The 23506-nt window shown below is 40.2% G+C and overlaps 1 protein-coding gene across 2 annotated transcripts in view; it reads left to right on the forward strand.

Annotated features, from left to right (window-relative positions):
• The window catches only part of PCCA (propionyl-CoA carboxylase subunit alpha), a 378551-nt gene that overhangs the window by 37784 nt on the left and 317261 nt on the right, over nucleotides 1–23506 (forward strand). The window lies entirely within an intron of this gene.

The following is a 23506-nucleotide window of genomic DNA, read 5'->3' on the forward strand; positions in this document are numbered from 1 at the left end:
CAGTGGCTTGACCCTTCTTGGGGCAGCTTCTTTTGCTATTTGCTGCTCCTCTTGCTTGATTGTCATAATGGCAGCTGTCAATTTGGACTAGCGCAGGGGGGAGTCCAGGAGGCATCTTCAGGAAGATATAAGGCTGTCTGAGTGACAATAGATTTATGTCTGATGTATCAGTTTATTTGAGTTGAAGCCTAGCCTAAGGAAGAGAGGCTCCAATTCAGGTAAATCCTATTATTGCCATCTTGGGTCCTGCATCCGTTCAGTGTTGTTGATACAGAGCATTGCCAAGGTGCTGGGAGTGGGATGTGGTCTCTCAGTGGAGGCTTGTAGGCTTCGGACAAAAGGCAGGAACCTTGTCTTTCTATGAGGGAGACAGTCCAGGTAAAACTGATCCAGATAGTATTTTTAAATGTCTTATTTTATAAACATTTCAGTGCCTTCCAGGTCTTCCTACAAATTAATCATATATTAGTTTACTTTCCAGGTCTATAATGTGTCCCCCAAATTGATACTAGATATTTTAGTGAAAAGGAGTTTATAATTAAATACAGTAGAGTAACTTCAGTGAGCTGTTCCAATTAAGTGTTATAGATCCCTAGGCTATGTTGATGAAACTCAGCAGGAATGCTCTGTGGAGGGGAAAACAGTTGCAAAACCACACAAACCTATTTGTGAAGGGTTTAATTTTTCCTCTTGATAAATGCTTTCACATATACTTTATTTTTCTAAATACTCTTTTAAAGTGCAGTTTTAGGTTCACAGCAAAATTGAGAGGAAGTATAGAGTCTTCTCATATACACTCCTGCCTCCACACATACATGGCCTGCCCATTATCAACATCTAGCATCAGAACGGAGCGTATATTGCAAATGATGAGCTTACATTGACATATGATTACCCAAAGTCCATAGTTTACATTAGAGTTCATTCTTGGTGTTGTACATTCGGTGGTTGTTCAGTTGCTCAGTCGTGTCCGATTCTTTGTGACCCCATGGACTGTAGCACTCTAGGCTTCCCTGTCCTTCACCATCTCCCAGAGCTTGCTCACACTCATGTCCATTGAGTCAGTGATGCCATCCAGCCATCTCACCCTCTGTCATCCCCTTCTCCTCCTGTCTTCAGTCTTTGCCAGCATCAGGGTCTTTTCTAATGAGTCAGCTTTTCGTATCAGGTGGCTGAAGTGTTGGAGCTTCAGCATCAGTGCTTTCAATGAATATTCAGGATTGATTTCCTTTTGGATTGACTGGTTTGATTTCTTTGCTGTCCAAGGGATTCTTAAGTCTTCTCCAGCTCCACAGTTCAAAAGAATCAATTCTTCAGCACTCAGCCTTCTCTATGGTACAACTTTCACATCTGTATATGTGGGGAAAAAGTGATAAATGCAAAGAAACAGAGGGAAACAATAGAATGGGAAAGACTAGAGATCTCTTCAAGACAGTTAGAGATACCAAGGGAACATTTCACGCAAAGATGAGCACAATGAAGGACAGAAATGGTGTGGACCTAACAGAAGCAGAAGATGTTAAGAAGAGGTGGCAAGAATACATGGAAGAACTATATAGAAAACTTCATGACCCAGAAAATGACGATGGTGTGATCACTCACCTAGAGCCAGACATCCTGGAATGCGAAGTCAAGTGGGCCTTAGGAAGTATCACTACAAACAAAGCTAGTGGAGGTGATGGAATTCCAGTTGAGGTATTTCAAATCCTTAAAGAGGATGCTGTGAAAGTGCTGCACTCAATATGCCAGCACATTTGGAAAACTCAGCAGTGGCCACAGGACTGGAAAAGGTCAGTTTTCATTCCAATCCCAAAGAAAGGCAATGCCAAAGAATGCTCAAACTACCACACAATTGCACTCATCTCACATGATAGTAAAGTAATGCTCAAAATTCTCCAAGCCAGGCTTCAGCAATACGTGAACCGTGAACTTCCAGATGTTCAAGCTGGTTTTAGAAAAGGCAGAGGAACCAGAGATCAAATTCCCAACATTCATTGGATCATTGAAAAAGCAAGAGAATTCCAGAAAATATCTACTTCTGCTTTATTGACTATGCCAAATCCTTTGACTGTGTGAATCACAACAAACTGTGGAAAATTCTGAGAGATGGGAATACCAGACCACCTGGCCTGCCTCCTAAGTCTGTATGCAGGTCAAGAAGCAACAGTTAGAACTGGACATGGAAGAACAGACTGGTTCCAAATAGGAAAAGGAGAACATCAGGGCTGTATATTGTCACCTTGCTTATTTAACTTATATGCAGAGTACATCATGAGAAACGCTGGACTGGATGAAGCATAAGCTGAAATCAAGATTGCCAGGAGAAATATCAATAACCTCAGATATGCAGATAACACCACCCTTATTGCAGAAAGTGAAGAAGAACTAAAGAGCCTCTTGATGAAAGTGAAAGAGGAGAGTGAAGAAGTTGGCTTACAACTCAATGTTCAGAAAACTAAGATTATGATATCTAGTCCCATCACTTCATGGGAAATAGATGGGAAACAGTGGAAACAGTGACAGACTTTATTTTTTTGGGCTCCAAAATCAACTGTAGATGTTAAGTGCAGCCATGAAATTAAAAGACACTTGCTCCTTGGAAGAAAAGTTGTAATCAACCTAGACAGCATATTAAAAAGCACAGACGTTACTTTGCCAGCAAAGGTCTGTCTAGTCAAGGCTATGGTTTTTCTGGTAGTCATGTATGGATGTGAGAGTTGGACTGTAAAGAAAGCTGAGTGCCAAAGAATTGATGCTTTTGAACTGTGGTGTTGGAGAAGACCCTTGAGAGTCCATCCTAAAGGAAATCAGTACTGAATCTTCATTGGAAGGACTGCTGCTGAAGCTGAAACCCCAATACTTTGGCCACCTGATGGGAAGAACTGACTCATTTGAAGAGATCCTGATGCTGGGAAAGATGGAAGGTGTGAGGAGAAGGGGATGATAGAGGATGAGATGGTTGGATGACATTACTGATTCAATGGACATGAGGTTGAGTCAACTATGGGAGTTGGTGATGGACATGGAGGCCTGGTGTGTTGCAGTCCAAGGGGTTGCGAAGAGTCTGACACATCTGAGTGACTCAACTGAACTGATAATGACATGTGGGCTTCCCAGGTGGTACTGTTGGTGAAGAACTCACCTGCCAATGTAGGAGATGTGAGATGTAAGAGAGGGGAATTCAGTCTCTGTGTTGGGAAGATCCCTTGGAGGAGGGCATGGCAACTCTTTTCAGTATTCTTGCCTGGAGAATCCCACGGACAAAGGAACCTGCTGGGCTGGGGTCGCAGAGAGTAGGACACAACTGAAGCAGCTTAGAATACGTGCATATGACATTCATCTGTCATTACGTATGATAGTGTATTTCCACTTCTGTAAAGATCCTCTGTGTTCTGTCCGTTCATTTCCTGCCTTCTGTGACAACCACTGGCTTTTTTATGATCTCCATAGTTTTCCCATTTCCAGAATATCATATAATTGAAATCATTCAGTATGTAGCCTTTTCAGAATAGCTTCTTTCACTTAGTAGTATGAATTCAAGTTTTTTTCTACATCTTTTCATAGCTTGATAGCTCATTTCTTTTTATTGCTGATCAGTAATTGTGTTGTTTAGATTACTATAGTTTATTTAGTCATTCACCTACTCAAGGACATCTCGTTTGCTCTTGGTCCTTAGGGATAAAGCTGTTAGAAACATCTGTGTGTAGACATGGGAGTCTATTGTCAGATCATATGGTATGAACATGTTTAATTGTGTAACAAATCACCAAACTGTCTTCCCAAGTAGCTGTACCATTGTGCATTCTCAGCAGTAAGTGACTGAGAGTTCTTGTTGTTCCCCGTCCTTATCAGCCTTTGATGTTGTCGTCAGTGTTCTGAATTTTGGTGGTTCTAACAGGTGTGTGGTGTTATCTTGCTGCTTTAGCTTGGCATTTTCTTGTTATGTGATGTGGGGCATCTTTCTAGGTGCTTTTTCACCATCTGTGTATCTTCTTTGGTTAGGTGTCTAAGGTCTTGGGCGTGTTTTTTAGTTGAGTTGTTTTCTTATTGGCGAGTTTGAGTTCTTTGTATATTTTGGATAATAGTCCTTTATCAGATATCTCTTGCATATATTTTCTCTCAGTCTGTGACTTGTCTTCTAGTTCTCTTGACATTGTCTTTTGCAGAGAAGTTTTTAATTTTAACGAAGTCTAGCTGCTTCTCTTTTTCAGGGACTGTGCCTTTGATACTATTTATCTACTGTAGAAAGTTATTGACATACCCCAGCTTGTCCAGGTTTTCTCCTTAGTTGTGTTCTAGGAGTTTTACAGTTCTGTGTTTTAACTGCTCTTTCTTCTGTGCTCTGTGGACCATTTTGCGCTAATACTTGTAAAGGGTATAGGGTCTATGTCTAGATTATTATTATTTTTGCATGTGGATGTTGATTTATGCCAGGACCGTTGGTTGAAGAGGCCATCTTTGCTCCATTTGTATTGCTTTATTTCTTTTGTCAGAGATCAGTGGGGTGTAGTTGTTGGCTCTCAGTTCAGTTGCTTTGATCTATTTGACTGTTCTTTTGCCAATACCACACTGTCTTGCTTACTGTAGCTTTATCATAAGTCTTGATGTTGAGTGTTAATACTCCGTTTGTTTTTCTTCAGTATCGTGTTGGCTATGTGGTCTTTTGCCTCTCCTATAAACTTTAGAATAGGTTTGTTGATACCCATGGAATAATTTGGGATTTTGAATGCACTGAATGTATAGATCAAATTGGGAAAAACTAACATCTTGACAATATTGAGTCTTTCTATCCATGGAGATAGAAACTCTCTCCATTTATTTAGTTCTTTGATTTCATCAGTTTTGTAGTATTCCTCATATAGATCTTGTACATATTTTATTAGATCTGTTCCTGAGTAATTCATTTTTGGTGATGTTCATGTAAATGGTATTGTTTTGCAGATTTCAAATTCTACTTGTTCATTATTGATACATAGTAAAACAAATTAACTTTTCTATATTAATCTTGTATCTTACAACCTTGCTATTGGATGATCATATCATACGAACAAAGATAGTTTTATGTTTTCCTTTCCAATGTGTATATTTTTAAATTTCTTTTCTTAACTGCATTGGCTGAGACTTCCAGTATAATGTTGAAAAACAGTGGTAAAGGGACATCCTTGCCTTGTTCCTGATCTTATGGGAAATTTTCAGAGTTTCTCATCACTAAATATGTTAGCAACAGTTTTTTTTTTAAATAGTCAGTCTGTTATGAACAGGTGTTGGATTTTGTCAAATGCTTTTTCTTCTTTTATTGATACGGTCTTGTGAAATTTCTTTTTTTAGCTTGATGATATGATGGATTACATTGATTTATTTTCAAATGTTGAACCAGTCTTGCATGCCTGGGGTAGATCCCACTTGGTTGTGGTGTATACTTTTTTTTCTTTTAAATACATTGTTGAATTCAGTTTGTTATTATTTTGTTGAGAATTTTTGCATCTATGTTGATGAGAGATACTGGTCTGGGATTTTCTTATCTTATAATGTCTTTGTTTTGGTGTTAGAGTAATGCTGGCCTTGTGGAGTGATTTAGAAAGTATTCTAAAGTATTCTTCTGCTTCTGTCCTCCAAAAAGATTGTACCTAACTGGTATAATTTTCTCCTTAAAATTTTGGTGTAATTCACCAGTGAACCCGTGTGAGGCTGGTGCTTTCTGTTTTAGAAGGCTCTTAATTATTGATCTAATTTCTTTAAGAGATACATACCCACTTGGATTCTCCTTTTTGTTTGGTGTAAGTTTTGGCAGTTACTGTTTTGGTCCATTTCATCTAGGCTGTTAGAATTGTTTCTCCTGTTGTGGGCATAGAATTGTTCCTAGTATTCCTTTATTATTCTTTCAATGTCCGTGTGAATACAGATGGTTTTATGTGTTTCATTGCAATCTATTTACTTTTTATTGTTACATTGACTGGGACTTCCAGTATGATGTTGAAAAACAGTGGCAAGGGGACATCCTTGCCTTGTTCATGATCTTAATGGGAATGTTAATGGGAATAGGGATGTCCCTTCTTTTCATTTTTGAGGCTAGTTGCTTTCACTCAGCAAAATGCTTTTGTGATTCATCCAAATTATTGTGTGATTCATCAGTCTGTTCCTTTTAAAAATACTGAGTAGGGGAGGAAGGTGGGAGGGGGCTTCAGGATGGGGAACACGTGTATACCCGTGGCAGATTCATGTTGACATATGGCAAAACCAATACAATATTGTAAAGTAATTAGACTCCAATTAAAATAAATAAATTTATATTAAAATAAAAATACTGAGTAGTATTGCATTGTATGGTATGCATACATACTGTTTGTTTATCCATTTATTCATTGAAAGTTATTTGGATTGTTTCATACTTTTGAGAATTATAAATAGAGCTGCTAGAAACATTTATGTATCAATTTTTGTTTGAATATTAGTTTTTAGTTCTCATGGATAGATGGCTAGGAGTGGGATTGCTAGATCGTATGATAAGTGTATGTTTTACTTCGTTGAAAACTACCATAGCTTTTCAGAGTTTCAGTGCATATTACGTTCCTGTCAGTAGTATGTCAGAGTTGTAGTGGTTCTGTGTCCTTTTCAGCAGTTAGAATTTTTTAATGTTAATCATTCTAATAGGTATGTAGTGGTATCTCAGTGTAATTTAATTTGTATTTCCTTAATGGTTAGAGTGTTAAACATCTTTTCTTGTTCTTATTTTCCATTCTTATATCCTTTTCGGGCTTCTTTGATGGCTCAGCTGGTAAAGAATCTGCCTGCAATGCAGGAGACCTGGGTTCAATCCCTGGGTTGGGAAGATTCCGGTGGAGAAGGGAACAGGTACCCACTCCAGTATTCTGGCCTGGAGAATTCCATGGACAGAGTAACCTGGCAGGCTTCAGTCCATGGGATTGCAGAGTTGGAGATGACTGAGCAACTCATATATCCTTTTCGGTGACATCCTTGTTCAAGGTTCACACATGTAAAAAATGTTTGTTTTCCTGCTGTTGAATTTAGAGATTTCTTTATGTAGTCTTGATACAATTCCTTGTTGGGTATATGATTTGTGAACATTTTCTTTCAGTTGGAGAAATTGCCTTTTCCTTCTCTTGACAATGTCTACTGCGGATCAGAAGATTTTACTTCTGATAGTCATTTTATCAGTTTTTGATTCTGTGGGTTTTGTTTTTCGTGTCATGTCTAAAAATTCTTTGCCTAATTCTAAGCTCAGGAAGATTTTGTTCTAAAAGCTTTTAGGTCTCTTATTAATGTTTAGATATAAGATCTATGTTTAGTTACTTTCTTTGCAAGATTTTAAGTCTTGGTTGGGGTTTGTTTGCATATGCGTGTGTTGAGTTGTTACCATTTGGTGAAAGGACTAAACAAGACTGTCATTCCCCTATAGTATTGCTTTTGCACCCGTGTGGAAAATCGAATAGTGACTTCTACGATTCTGTCTCTGATCTCCGCTTTCTAGTCCACTGATGTATATGCGTCCATTTGGCAGTACTGCATTGTTTCGATTACTGTGGCTTTATCATCAGTGTTAAAGTTGGATTCCTTCACCTTTATTCTTTTTTGTCTGGGATTGTTTTATCTAGTTGAGTTTCTGTGCTTTCCCATGTAAATTTTTAGAGTTTCTTCTGTGTTTATTAAAAATCTTTCTTGCACAATTACAGTCAAAATCCCGGAAAGGTTTTTACATGTTGATCTTTTATCTTGTGTTTTTGCTAGCTCACTAGTTGTAGGAGTGTTTTTGGTAGATCCCTTTGGCCCTGGTGGCTCAGATGGTTAAGAATCTGCCTGCAATGTGGGAGACTTGTGTTCCTTACCTGGGTTGCGAAGATCCCCTGGAGAAGGGAATGGCTACCCACTGCAGTATCCCTGCCTGGAAAATTCCATGGACAGAGGAACCTGGTGGGCTACAGTCCATGGGGTTGCAGTGAGTTGGACACAACTGAGTGACTAATGCTTTCACTTTTTTTGATATTTTGTGAAGACAATTAAGCTGTCTGACACTAACAGTTCTATTTCTTCTTTTATGATTTGTATGCCTCATTTCTTTTTCTTTCCTTATTACACTAGGTGGGAACTCTCCAGTATGTTTTGCTATGAGAGTGTTGATAGTACATATTTTCCAATCTAATGGAAAGCAGTCAGTCAGTATTAAGTTTGATGTTATTTGTTGATTTTTGTAGATGCCCTTTATCAGGTTAGGGAAGATCTTGTCTACTTCTGGTTTTCTAAGAATTTTTTTTCATCAATACTTCTTCTGAATCAATTGACATGACTATCTGTATTTTTCTCTTTTGATTATAGTATGATATTTTGCATTGAGTGGCTGATTTAAAAATATTGAACCAATCCTTCATTTTGGGTATAAGCTTTGCTTGATTGTGGTGTATCATTCTTTGTTGTTCAGTCACTAAGTCATGTCAAACTCTTTGTGATCCCATGAACTTCATTCAGTATGGCAGGCTTCCTTGTCCTTCACTACCTCTTCGAGTTTGCTGAAATTCACTTCTATTGAGTCAACGATGCTATCTAACCATCTCATCCTCTGCCATCCCCTTCTTCTCTTGCCCTCAATCCCAGCCTCAGGGTCTTTTCTAGTGAGTCAGTTCTTATCATCAGGTGGCCAAAGTATTGGAGCTTTGGCATCAGTCCTTCCAATGAATATTCAGGGTTGATTTCCTTTAGGGTTGACTGGTTTGATCTGCTTGTTGTCTCAGGCACTCTGAAGAGTCTTCTTCAGCACCACAGTTTGAAAGCATCAGTTCTTCGGTGCCCAGCCTTCTTTATGTTCCACCTCTCACACCCGTACATGACTACTGGAAAAACCATAGCTTGACTATAGGGACCTTTGTTGGCAAAGTGATGTCTTTGTTTTTAATATGATCTCTAGGTTTGTCATAGCTTTTCTTCAAAGAACTAAGCGTCTTTTAATTTTGTGGCTGCATGATGTACTCTGCATAGAAGTTGAATAAGTAGGGTGACAATATATAGCCTTGACTTACTCCTTTCCCAGTTTTGAACCATCTGTTTGTTGTTTCATGTAAGGTTCTAACTGTTGCTTCTTGACCCACATGCTGGTTTATCAGGAGGCAGGGAATGTGGTCTGGTATTCTGGTCTCTTTTTAGAATTTTCCACAGTTTGTTGTGATCTACACAATCAAAGGCTTTAACATAGTCAATCATGCAGAAGTAGAGGTATTTCTGGAATTCCCTTGCTTTCTCTGTGATCCAGTGGATGCTGGCAATTTGATCTCTGGTTCCTCTGCCTTTTCTAAACCCAGCTTGTGCATCTGGAAGTTCTCGCTTCACATACTGCTTAGCAGCTCCCTTTTCTGCTTCTGGAGTCAGAAATACAGGGCTTCTGTCTCTCTCAGCACCCCAGTGCCCAGAGGAAAGTGCTGGTCTCATTGCTGGTTCATGGTCATTTGAATTCTGTTCTCCCTCCGTCTGCCTGTTGCTGTGTTCTTTCAGAGTTCACAAGTAGTTGGTTAATGTATTCTGTTCAGATTTCATAGCTGCATTCAGTGGGACAAACAGAATGGAATATGCTTACTCCATTTTACCTGAAGTGGTGTTAATGAAAAGTTATTGAAAAATGAGTGTGGGTAGGATTTTGATATACCTGAATTTGTTTTTGCATCCTACATGTTATGCTGTATATCCTACATTATGGGAAAAATTTGGTTAGGTGACGTCAGAGGACGAGAAAGGTCTCTGCCTAAGTAGAAAGGTCTCTACTTATTAAGCTTCATATGAGAGACTTGGAAGAGAAAGGAGAACATTTGCAGCTAATTGCTTTGAATGGCCCAACTGCGGCCGCATATAGTAAGCTGCTATTCATAGTGGAGTGTCACATTCCTCATATGAACAGTTATCTTCTTTCCATGGAAGATAAATGTTGAGAACCACTGACTTCCCGGTTAAAGCCCAAACTCTACTATGGCATTCAAGATTCCTTGCAAGCTGGTTTCCCTTGTAGTCGATCTTTCTCTTCTACCATCCTCCTAGTGACTCCTCCTCACCTTGTTCTCAAGCCATTTCACAGATTTCTAAATATGCTGGGGCCTTTCGCATTCCGTGATTTTGAGTCTGCCCTTTCTCTATGATAGTTCCCCTCTCACTTTTTCCTTTAGATCAGTGATCCAGTTTAATAGTTCTGTAACTGATTTGTCGTGAAACCATTTTTTTGCATTAGCTCTTTATATATGCTCTTATTTATTTTAATTGCAGTTGGTATGGAAGTCTATCTTTGCACTGGACTGAATCCCTAGAGGGGAGGAGACTGATTTATCAAATCTCGTTTTATCCTTCTGTGGTAGAGCATCTATGATGAGTGTTGGACAGAGTCAGGGAAGTGTTCAGGGTTTACTCAATGGTAAAAGGGATATGGTGGCTGGAACATGTGCTCTGTTGTGCCCAACTCTTCGCCATCCTTTGGACGTAGCCCACCAGGCTCCTCTGTGCTTGGGATTTCCCAGGCAAAAATAGTGGAATGGGTTGCATTTCCTTTCTCCAGGGTATCTTCCTGATCCAGGGATCAAACCTGTGTCTCCTGCATTGGCAGAGGGATTCTTTACCACTGAGCCACCTGGGATGCCCCCTGGGTGGAACATGGAATAGCTGAATTGGAAAAGAGTGGAGACAGGGACCAGTATTGTGTAAATGGAATTAGGAGCTAACATTGGTGGGGGGAAATGTTTTCTTCCTTTGAGTTTTGGATATAATACTCAGATACTCATTTTCCTGGTCTTTTAATTATATACACTTTTTCTTTTTGGTAGGACAGCTTTTCCTGTCGTCCTTTCTGTCTAGAGAACCAGCTGCCACACAGTTTTGCTCCCTTCTGTTGTCCAGATGTTTCTTTCAATTTGGATATATTTATTTACTCTTTCATACAAAAGCGGCATGCCAGCAGCTGCACCAAGTGTTCTGTTCTGTCCTAAGCCAACCAGACATTTGGATTTAGAGAAAAGTTAGATTTTGAAGTAAAAGCCAAGTTGCTTGCAGGCTTATGCAGTCATGTATGTATGTGTGTATATATATATATATATATACACACATACATATATATATTCCCCCCCCGCCCATTGCTGCTGCCAGATTGGGTACCTTTTAACCTCTGTCTTTATAGCATCCTGTCACAAATTCTTTCCAAAAAGTAAAGACCTAATTCACTCTGAAGTCTCTGTGATATGAAATGAGCCTTTGTACAGGCTCTAATCTGTACCTGAGTACTTCCGTGCAGCTGGTAAGTTCACTGAAGTTACATGCTCCGGATGTTTTCTGCTGATGCTCACCTCTGACCTGGCAGAGTGTGCCAGGCTTCCTGGAAGGGGCAGAACTCCGGAGATGAGTCATGTTTCAGCTTAGCAGGTGACTTCTTCTCTCCTGACATGTATCTACTTTTTCTGCTTTTTGAGTCTTCTTACCCTTCACCTTAGATTAGGTGTGTCAGTTCCAAGGAAGGTAGAAGATCTTTGCTTCATTCCTGACACCCTTGCTCTGTTTATCTGAGTTACTCTGAGTCTCTAGACTAAGTCCCCAGAGAAGCACTTCTCTCCTTTCATTCATTTCCTGGTTGCCAGGCCCAGTCACGGAGTCACAGGGGAATTCACTGAATGGCAAACTCACTTTGGATTGGTAACTGTCAAGGTGAATTGTTAGGCTTGGAATAGAAATTCAAAATAGTTTTTGGAGCTCCTTCAAAGTACTTATCCTGTCCTCTGGCAAAGAAGAGGGTTTTTTTTTGGGGGGGGGGGGGGGTGGGATTGTCATTGATGAGAACGAAGGATATTTTTAGAAAATGAAACATTTCCCAGATTTTTGGGGTGGCTTCCTGTATCTTGTCCCTGCTTATTGAGAATGACTATGCTCGTGAAAACCCTGATCTCCCTGACGGCTTTTGATGCTCGCTGCTTCATAGAAGGGAGCTAACTATAGAGTACCAGGAATTTTCAGGGGAGAACAGCATTGGGAAGGTTATTTTTGATACTTATCTGAAGCTTTTTGGAGAGAAACCAACCAATCATATGCTGTAAATCAAGGTTTTTATGCCCTTTGTGAACACGGCCGCAACGCTGGACAATTTGGGAAGTGGAATCTGAGGTTTAGAAAGCCAGCTTTGGGAGCTCCTAGGAATGCGCAGACACTAGGTAGAATGGATGCTATGAAAAAGATACTCACCGTTCAGATGCACAAAGAGAGGAGCGGTAACTGTGTTACCTGCAGCCAGGTTGCATTTGTGGCCATAGTAATTTAGGAGCTGGATGAGCATTTTCAGATTTTTATTACAAATTAGATTCTGTGTAAGAAACTGTTGATATTTTTTATGACAGTCTTAAAAATAAGTTTTAACTATTTCATTTTGGAAAGCTATATTGGTCACAAGTTTTGATTTTTTATTAAAATATACTGTATTTTCTGTGGTAAAAAAAATACAAAATTTTAAAGATCTTGACTTCTAATTGAGGCTGGTGGAATGAGTCAGACTTCTGTCTTCCCATTCCAATTCCCAAGGAAGAGAAACAGTTAAAAAGACAAATTCAAAAGAAAAACAACCAGAATTTTGTTGTAAAACAGAGTGGGGAGTATGGTCCTGGAAATGATGAGGAATTTCTGAAAGAGAGCAGATGGTACTGTTCAGTAGAAAACCGCTGTCTACAACATGGACAGGAGAGGATGGCTGTAAAAGACGGGAGCCTTTCCAGGAGAGAGAGATCCAGAGCAGAACGGGACCTGGGCTGTGGACAGGGTGTCTGCTTAGGAAACATCACGATGGCCGTCCAGGTGGTGATTCCTCGTGCTGCGGGTCCACCCGCAGGGAGATGGCTGGCAGACTGGAGGGCCATGTCTCAGAGTTCTTTAGTAGTTAAAAAAATAATAAGATAGATCTCTATGTATTGATAGAACATCTCTGACATTTTAAAGACTGAAAAAGAACATATAGAATGACATGTGATATGAAAATATCGTCAGTATGGGACTTCCCTGGCAGTCCCGTGGTTAAAACTCCACACTCCCAATGTAGGATGTGATCCCTGATTAGGCAGCTGAGATCCTACATGCCACATGGCCTGACCAAAAGAAAATCAACCCTGTTAATGTTTAAACCCCACCCTCCCCACACACACTCTAAAAAATAGTATATACATTACGTAAAAGCACAGACCAGGGGTTCTCAGCAGTGGCACCATTGGCATTTTGGGTTAAGTGGTTCTTCTTTATGGGTGGCTGTCCTGCTCATGGTCTAACAGAATGTTTTGAAGTATCCTGTCCTCTCCCCACTAGACAGCAGTAGCATCCTTCCATCCCACTGTCGTGACCAGCAAAACTGTCTGCAGTCGTTGCCAGCTGTGTCGTGGCACAAAGTTGCTCCCAGTTGAGATCCCTGGCATAGACAAAGGTCTAAGCTTGCATCTTCACCTGAGAAGTGATAACTGGAGAGAAAAAATGTGATGGGGTTGCAGGTGTGGTTGAAAGAGTTGTTAGCTTAGCTTTGAACAAGAACAATGTTTTGGTGTTACATGTTGTTTAAACAAAAAAACCAAAACCCAAAGATGCCTTTGTTTCTTTGTAAGATCTCTCTTAAATGAAAAAATGTTCAGTTCAGTTCAGTCGCTCAGTCGTGTCTGACTCTTTGCGACCCCATGAACTGCAGCACGCCAGGCCTCCCTGTCCATCACCATCTCCTGGAGTTCACTCAGACTCACGTCCATCAAGTCTGTGATGCCATCCAGCCATCTCATCCTCTGTCGTCCCCTTCTCCTCCTGTCCCCAATCCCTCCCAGCATCAGAGTCTTTTCCAATGACTCAACTCTTCCCATGAGGTGGCCAAAGTACTGGAGCTTCAGCTTTAGATCATTCCTTCCAAAGAAATCCCAGGGCTGATCTCCTTCAGAATGGACTGGTTGGATCTCCTTGCAGTCCAAGGGACTCTCAAGAGTCTTCTCCAACACCACAGTTCAAAAGCATCAATTCTTCGGTGCTCAGCCTTCTTCACAATCCAACTCTCACATCCATACATGACCACAGGAAAAACCATAACCTTAACTAAATGGACCTTAGTCGGCAAAGTAATGTCTCTGCTTTTGAATATACTATCTAGGTTGGTCATAACTTTTCTTCCAAGAAGTAAGTGTCTTTTAATTTCATGGCTGCAGTCACCGTCTGCAGTGATTCTGGAGCCCCAAAAAATAAAGTCTGACACTGTTTCCCATCTATTTCCCATGAAGTGATGGGACCAGATGCCATGATCTTTGTTTTCTGAATGTTGAGCTTTAAGCCAACTTTTTCACTCTCCTCTTTCACTTTCATCAAGAGGCTTTTTAGCTCCTCTTCACTTTCTGCCATAAGGGTGGTGTCATCTGCATATCTGAGGTTATTGATATTTCTCCCAGCAATCTTGATTCCAGCTTGTGTTTCTTCCAGTCCAGCGTTTCTCATGATGTACTCTGCATAGAAGTTAAATAAGCAGGGTGACAGTATGCAGCCTTGACGTACTCCTTTTCCTATTTGGAACTAGTCTGTTGTTCCATGTCCAGTTCTAACTGTTGCTTCCTGACCTGCATACAGATTTCTCAAGAGGCCGGTCAGGTGGTCTGGTATTCCTGTCTCTTTCAGAATTTCCATAGTTTATTGTGATCCACACAGTTAAAGGCTTTGGCATAGTCAATAAAGCAGAAGTAGATGTTTTTCTGGAACTCTCTTCCTTTTCCATGATCCAGCGGATGTTGGCAATTTGATCTCTGGTTCCTCTGCCTTTTCTAAAACCAGCTTGAACATCAGGGAGTTCACGGTTCACGTATTGCTGAAGCCTGGCTTGGAGAATTTCGAGCATTACTTTACTAGCATGTGAGATGAGTGCAATTGTGTGGTAGTTTGAGCATTCTTTGGCATTGCCTTTCTTTGGGATTGGAATGAAAACTGCCCTTTTCCAGTCCTGTGGCCACTGCTGGGGAGTTTTCCAAATTTGGTGGCATATTGAGTGCAGCACTTTCACAGCATCATCTTTCAGGGTTTGAAACAGCTCAACTGGAATTCCATCACCTCCACTAGCTTTGTTCGTAGTGATGCTTTCTAAGGCCCACTTGACTTCACATTCCAAGATGTCTGGCTCTAGATTAGTCATCACATCATCATGATTATCTGGGTGAAATGATCAGTGATCAAAAGAAGAAATGCAGATAGCTCACAAACATGAAAATATGCCCAAAGGCAATCATAATCAGAGAAATGCAAATTGAAAAGTCAGGAGTCATTTTTCTTCATTAGATTAAGAAAATTAGATCAGCAAACAGTAAAAATGTTCAGTGGTGGTGTGGTGTGGGGAAGTTCATCTCTGCTCAGCATGTTAATAGACATAGGCTCTTAAGTATGTGGTTTATAGCCTTTACACTTTCAAATATTTTTCTCATAGAAATAAGCATACATGTTCAGAGAATCCTTTTGCAGCTTGTAATATCTGCAGATGGGCCATAATATCCATTACTGGAGAAAAGGTTAAGTTATGGTTTACCCAGTTACTAGAATGTTATATAGCAGTTAAACAAGTTGCAAGAATAATACGTAGTGTGATGCAGTTTATGGGAAGAGAATCTTAAACTTAATATAAAACCATACACTTTAATGTCTGCTATACATTTGAAAATAGCTAAGTCTGAAAGGACACATACAAGACTGTTGACAGTTTGTTTCAGCTTGGGAAGTGGGACTTAGGGGCCTTAATGGGGATGAGAAGTTATGGTTATCTGTATTGCTTAAACTTTTAAATTTTCTGTCAAGCTCTTCTTACATTACTTGGGATTATAAAACTTGAGAACACCTGGATGACTCACTTGGATGTGTAGTCTTATCAATTAGCGGCACCTCAGAAGCAGTGGTGGTGCTGGCCAGGTTCTAGGAGTTTTCGAGAGCTCATGTAATTGGTGACTATTTGTATTTAAATTATTAGAACTGACATTTAACTGTTCGTAGGCTTTAAGAAAGATACACTGCTTACAATGGAGGGTGTTTCTTAATTCTGTTCCTAGACTCTCACTCTAACATTGTTTCAGAAATCTATACTCAGAATTGCATATGTATATGCAAGCTTTCGTGACTAGAGTCTTAAATGAATGTGTGGTAGCTTTTCTTTAGTAAATGGAAAATGATTACAAGCTAGGATTACGCCCACATTCTCATTATTGATATTTTCTCTTTTGTGGTGTTTGTGTTTTTCCTCCCCTGTTGGATTTTTTCTTCTTGTTGTTTAGTCACTAAGTCGTGTCCGGCTGTTTGTGACCCCGTGAACTGCAGCGTGTGTGTGCGCACGCGTGCACGTGTGTGTGTGTAGCACACTATATAAGTTCTGAAACTACATTTTTTCACAATCGCTTGTCAGTGATAGTCTGCAAGTGGTGATGAGTCTATATAGTTTTTTTAAAAGACTGTAAAATTGCATAAAGTTTATCACTTTATTTTTAATTGTACAATTCAGTGGCATTGTGTGTTTAATGCCACTGTTGTACAACCATCACCACCTTCTATTTCCAGAACTTTTCCCATTGAATCTCTATAAATTTTGCAGACTCTTTCCAGGTTGTCTTTTGCCTTCACAGCTGTGTGTTTGGCTGCTCATAGTGGTTTTGTTTCCATCTTAGGGGCTTCTAGTCAAGTTTGTGAGCCTGGGCACACACACTCACATCTGTTAGGTATTTCTGTGAGGACATCTCCCTGAAAAGCTCTATCAATGTGCAATGAAGAAGTTTTATTGAATACCTTGTATGTGTACTGCATCTTACCAACAGTTAGAGAAGAAGGTAAAATACTCTTGCATCCCCCACCATTCCCTGGCATTACGGTTAAGCCGCATGAAAGACTAGTCACCTTCAGTTTGCCTTTCTTTTCTTGCCCCCCATTTGCTCTTCAACCGAGGGATGTCTGGCTTCTATTTCTGTTTTTCGAGTAAGTCCCCAAAGTTGCCAGAGATCTGGTTCGTTGGATCCAATAGCTATTCTAAATCCCTACCTTCTCTGGTCTATCTGGAGCACTCAGCACTGGTTCCTTCTGCTTTGATGCTTACTACTTCCATACCGTTTTCATTCCCTCCCAGGCCTCCGTGCATTTGGTACAGTGTTTGTACTGCTGGAATGCCCTTCTCAGTTGGCTTCTGTCTCAGAAATCTTCTTTGTCAGGTGAATCTTAACTTTCTCTTTATTGGTTAGTGATTAATCAAAAATTAATAGCATATAGCACTGTGCTATGTACCAGGAGTATCTCATTAGACCTCACAGCACAGTGGATTTAAAATATTTTTATATGAAATTTCCTGATTTTACTTAACAATTTCATTGAATCATGGTGTATTTTTTAGACTTGTGCAACCCTTACCCTGTCCACTTTTAGAACGCAGCCATTACCCAGAAAGACCTCTTTGTGTCCATCTACAGTCACTCTTGTTACCACCTTCACCTCGGTAGCCACTGATACACTTTCTGTCTGTAGTTTTGCATTTTCTAAAAATTTTCAGATACATCAAATTATTTAATAGTGGGCCTTTTGTGTCTGGCTTTTTCATGTAGAATAATGTTTTTGTAGTTGTTGTTCAGCCGCTAAGTCACGTCTGACTCTGCGACCCCATGGACTGCAGTGTACCAGGCTTCCCTGTCCTTCACTGTCTCCCAGAGTGTTCAAACTCATGTCCATTGAGTCAGTGATGCCATCCAACCATCTCATCCTCTGTCGCCCCCTTCTTTCTCCTGCCCTCAATCTTTCCCAGCATTAGGGTTTCCTCCAATGAGTTGGCTCTTTGCATCACGTGGCCAAAGTAGTGGAACTTCAGCTTCAGCATCAGTATTTCCGGTGAATATTCAGGGTTAATTTCCTTTAGGATGGACTGGTTTAATCTTCTTGTTGTCTAAGGAAGTCTAAAGAGTCTTCTCCAGCACCGCAATTCAAAAGCATCACTTCTTTGGAGCTCAACCTTTTTTACAGTCCAACTCTCACATCCGCAGATGACTGGAAAAACCATAGCTTTGACTGTACAGACCTTTGTCAACAAAGTGATGTCTCTGCTTTTTAATATGCTGTTTAGGTTTGTCATAGCTTTTCGTCCAGGGAGCGAGGGTCTTTTAATTTCATGGCTCCATTCACCATCTGCAGTGATTTTTTTTTGAGCCCAATAAAATAAAATCTGCCACTGTTTCCAGCTTTTTCACATCTATTTGCCATAAAGTGATGGGACTGCATGCTATGATATTAGTTTTTTGAATGTTCAGTTTTAAGCCAGCCTTTCCACTCTCCTCTTTCACCTTCATCAAGAGCTTCTTTAGTTCCTCTTCACTTTCTGCCATTAGTGGTATCATCTACATATCTAATGTTGTTATTTCTCCCAGCAGTCTTGATTCCAGCTTGTGGTTTATCCAGCCGGCAGTTTACATGATGTACTCTGCATATAAGTTAAATAAGCCAGGTGACAATATACAGCCTTGACATACTCCTATCCCAATTTTGGATGTTTTTGAGATTTATGTTACTACATTTATCAGTTTGTGGCCGTTTTTTGTTCGAGTAATACTCTACTATATGAATCGAATACATTTTGCTTTGTCCATTTACCAGCTGCTGGCCATTTGGATGGCTTTCAGTTTTTGATATTATGAATAAGCCTGTTATGAACAATTGTGTACATGTGTTTGCATGGGCATATATTATCATTTCTCTTGGGTGTATGCTTAGGAGTGGAATTGCTGGGTCATTTGATAACTATACTTTTTAGGTACTAACAGACTGTTTTCCAAAGCAGCTGTACCATTTTACATTCCCACTAGTAGAGTATGTGGGTTCAAGTTTCTTCTCATTCTCACCAATGTTTGTCATTATCTTTTTGATTATAGACATCCTGTCGGGCAGGAAGTGGAATTGCATTGTTATTAATATTGTCTTTGAAGAACAAAAGTTTTAAATTTTGATTAATTCTATCAGACTTTTTCCTTTATGGATCAGTCTTCCAGAGACTGACATCTGTGGAGTGTATCTCTTTTTTTTTCAATTTTATTTTATTTTTAATTTATTTATTTTAGTTGGAGGCTAATTACTTTACAGTATTGTAGTGGTTTTTGCCATGAACTGATATGAATCAGCCATGGGTGTACATGTGTTCCCCATCCTGAACCCCCCTGCCACCTCCGTTCCCATCCCATCCCTCAGGGTCATCCCAGTGCACCGGCCCTGAGCACCTGTCTCATGCATTGAACCTGGCGATCTGTTTCACATATGATAATATACATGTTTCAATGTTATTCTCTTAGATCATCCCACCCTCGCCTTCTCCCACAGAGTCCAAAAGACTGTTCTGTACATCTGTGTCTCTTTGTCTGTCTTGCATATAGATTTATTGTTAGCATCTTTCTTAATTCCATATATATGCATTAGTATACTGTGTTGGTGTTTTTCTTTCTGGCTTACTCACTCTGTATAATAGGCTCCAGTTTCATCCACCTGATTAGAATTGATTGAAATGTATTCTTTTTAATGGCTGAGTAATAGTCCATGTGTATATGTACCACAGCTTTCTTATCCATTTGTCTGCTGATGGACATCTAGGTTGCTTCCATGTCCTGGCTATTAAAAACAGTGCTGTGATGAACATTGGGGTACACGTGTCTCTTCCAGTTCTGGTCACCTCGGTGTGTATGCCCAGCAGTGGGATGGAGCTTCCTTGACCTCTGCCTTGGGTTGGGGGTTTGAAGACAAGAGCAGGAGGTCAGGCTGCCTCTCCCAGCCCCACTTCCCTACCTTGCTGCCCTTCTCACAGTGGCCACATTCTGCTAGTTTAGCGTGGGGCCCCCATGCTCACCAGCTCTCTGTGCCATCCGCGCTCTGAGCCCCTTCAGGGCTGTGAAGGCCATGCCCTGCCGCCGTTGTCAGTCCCTATGGACCTTGTCAGCCCCTGTTGGTTGTGCGCCAGGTTGAGCTTCCTGCGTCGCACAGCGGCTTTCCCCTGGCCGTCTGTTTCCCTATGGTGGTGTGTTTATCTCCGCTCTGCTCTCTCCATTCGGATTGCCCTGTCCTTGCCCCACTGTGTCCAAGTCTGTCCTCTCTGTCTGTGGGGAAGAAACATCTTTAGCGCTGCTTGTCTTCCTTAGCTTTCTCATTCTCTGCTAGTTTAGCAGGTATTTCAAGGCTTGCTTTCCCTAGATAGAGCTGGTCTAGTCTATTTTTTTAGTCTCCTTTTCACCTTAGGTGCAATCTATTTGATGAGATTAGGGCCCAAGCAGAGTTATCTTTACATCATGTCTCAGGCATCTAATGGACTAATATGAAAGTTTCCATTAACTGAAAGTTTTAAAATTCAGACATAATTTTTAACCTATCTGTGGCCAAGCATTTAATTATTTAAACAAAAAGTCAATAAGGAAGATGATTTTTTCAGTCCCATAAATTTAAAAACATATCCTTGTTCTGCTAGATTGTTATTTGGCCTAAAATAAAAGGCTGATACAAGTAATTTTCCCCTATTTAAAGAATCAGAAATTTTCCAAGTGTTAGTCGTTAAATTGTGTCTTGACTGTTTGGATCCCATGGGCTATAGCCCATCAGACTGCTCTGAATGGAATTCTCCAGGCAAGAATAATGGAGTGGGTAGACATTCCCTTTTCCAGGGCATCTTCCTAACCCAGGGATCGAACCCGGATCTCCTGTCTTGCAGGTAGGTTCTTTACCTATATAAAAACTAGTGCTTGAGGAGGAAACTAATAATCTTTAAAATAAATAAAACCCCATTTGGAAACTTTTCTATTGGAAAAGTTTATGAAGACTGACTCCTTGACTTAGTACTTAAAATCTGATTTTCTATTTGAAACTTGCTGTCAGCAATATCCTGGTTAATTCACTAGTTCAGTTTCAATTTTCCATTATTGTTATATTTTCCTTTTACTATTGAAATATAAAAATGAAATTTATATTTTTTCAGGGTATTGACATTTGTGAGACATAAATACATCTAGTCAGTGTGGGTGATGCTGCTTAGTCATTCTTCAGAAGAGAGTCTGCACTGCTTGAATGCAGTTTGTTTTGTATTAATATCATGGGCTTCCCTAGTAGCTCAGCTGGTGAAGAATCCACTTGCAATGTGGGAGACCTCGGTTCGATTCCTGGGTTGGGAAGATCTGCTGGAGAAGGGATAGGCTACCCACTCCAATATTCTTGGGCTTCCACTGTGGCTCAGCTGGTAAAGAAAATGCCTGCAATTTGGGAGACCTGGGTTCAGTCTCTGGGTTGGGAAGATATGCTGGAAAAGGGAACAGCTACCCACTCCAGTATCCTGGCCTGGAGAGTTCCACAGACTATATAGTCCATGGGGTCGCACAGAGTCAGACACAACTGAGTGACTTTCACTTTGTATTAATATTATTAAGCCAAAGAAATCACTTTAGTCATTTAGAACAGTAGCAACCAAATTTAAATTGGGTTTTGAAAGTGTTTTAAACTGTTCTTTCCTGGTTGGCTCATAAGTATCTCCTCGGGCACTAAGGCAGCAGAATGTTCCTAGTTTTTTTTTCTCTCAAATGGTTTTACCACATATTTTTGCTAGTACTGAGCCTGTGCCAGACTATGGACTTGAGATGCTAGTATATGCTTCTACCTTAAAGCAAGATTTGTTTCTGAGAAATAGAAGAAACCGACCAACCCTTTAGAAACAGCATGTTTTGCTTTTTTTTGTAAAGTCCATAGGCAGTTTTGACCTGCTTTTGATGTATTTGTTTGAATGTTTATTCAAACAATATTAATGATTTGCTAAAACATGTTATCGGAGAAGGCAATGGCACCCCACTCCAGTACTCTTGCCTGGAAAATCCCATGGATGGAGTATCCTGGTAGGCTGCAGTCCATGGGGTTGCTAAGAGTCGGACACGACTGAGCGACTTCACTTTCACTTTTCACTTTCATGCATTGGAGAAGGAAATGGCAACTCACTCCAGTGTTCTTGCCTGGAGAATCCCAGGGACGGGGGAGCCTCGTGGGCTGCCGTCTGTGGGGTTGCACAGAGTCGGACACGATTGAAGCGACTTAGCAGCAAAACATGTTATAGGCTTTGAGCTAGATTCTCAGTTTGTTTACATGTAAGAGTTTGTGCTAACCTAGGAAGAGTGTCTATTTTGATGATAGTTGGAAAACAAAGGATGCAACATTATATATGCAGTTTGGTTACAGAAGTATATTTAAAAAAAAGCCTGAAAGTAAACAAGTCAAAATGTTATTAGGGTTCCCCTCCTTTTTAATGCATATTTATTGTAGAAAGTTTGGACATACCAATACACATGGATACGTGTGTAGATGTTTCAGTCCCACCCCCACCATCCCCTGCCCCCCACCATATAATCCTTAGTTGCCATGGGTTACTAAAATTGGAGAAGGTTTAATTTAGCATAGCCTTTTACCTCAAAGACAATGGCTTAACAGTGAAAGTTAAGCAGTCATTCAAGTGTATCTATAAATTTAAAAGCTTGTAGCAGTAAAACTGTGCTGGGAGAGATTTTTTTTAAAAAAGGAATTTAAGACAGCTTCTGCATTGCAGGACCTTATGATCTGGCAAAGGAGAGTGTATAAATTTTAACAGACATAATCTGTAAAGCAGTCAAAATGACATTACTGGGCAGGAGGCGATGAAAGGTTGACTTTTGTATCAGGTGCTGTGGAAGCTCAGATCGCGGGAGATTGATCTGAAGACTCGGGTAGAAGGGAAGCTTGAGACACTGAGTGGCACCTGGAGGGAGATGAAGGCACAGAATAAGTGTGGGTTTACCTTTAAAACCATTCCTGCCTGAGTTAGGCATTCTTTCTAAAGGATTGTTCAGTGTTCAGTTTCTTTCTTATAGAGAAAACCCACAACCACAACTACAGCAACAAAACTGCTATTAATAGGGACTGACCTGGACAGAAGGCAGTAGAAAAGCGGACATTCTGGTCTGAGGGGAGAAGAGCAAGTTGAAGTTGGGAATAGGCAAGGCATACAGGAGACCCTTGCTTTGAGTTTGGGAATCTTTAGGATTCTTTTGCGAGCCCGGCTGCCTTTCCTCGGATATTATTAAAGAAAGTGAACTGTGTAGATTTGAGTATTTGATGTTAAGATACCGATCTGTAAATCCCTTGAGTAGTAAGTATTTTTAACGTTTCAATACACCATACAGTTTTGTGTATAGTTTGAAAATATTGAATTGATAAAGAGAACTCTGAACTTTCTTAAAGGTGACTTGGGTGGGTTGGTGTTTTTTTTTTTAATCTCATTTAAAACCAAGTGCTTCTTTAAAAACTACTTTATAGCTGGGGAATATAACTTAGCAATACCCAAATTTATTTTCCACCTTCGACTTTTTGGAAGAGGGGCATACATGCCCAGGTATATGGATGTGTTCCAGTTTTTAATGTCTGCCTTGTAAAATAAGTTTAAACTGCTAGGAAAAGCCATTTCAAAAACATTATGAATCCCTTTCATCATTTT

Source organism: Ovis aries, chromosome 10 (assembly GCF_016772045.2).
Source record: "Ovis aries strain OAR_USU_Benz2616 breed Rambouillet chromosome 10, ARS-UI_Ramb_v3.0, whole genome shotgun sequence".
Taxonomy (NCBI): domain Eukaryota; kingdom Metazoa; phylum Chordata; class Mammalia; order Artiodactyla; family Bovidae; genus Ovis; species Ovis aries.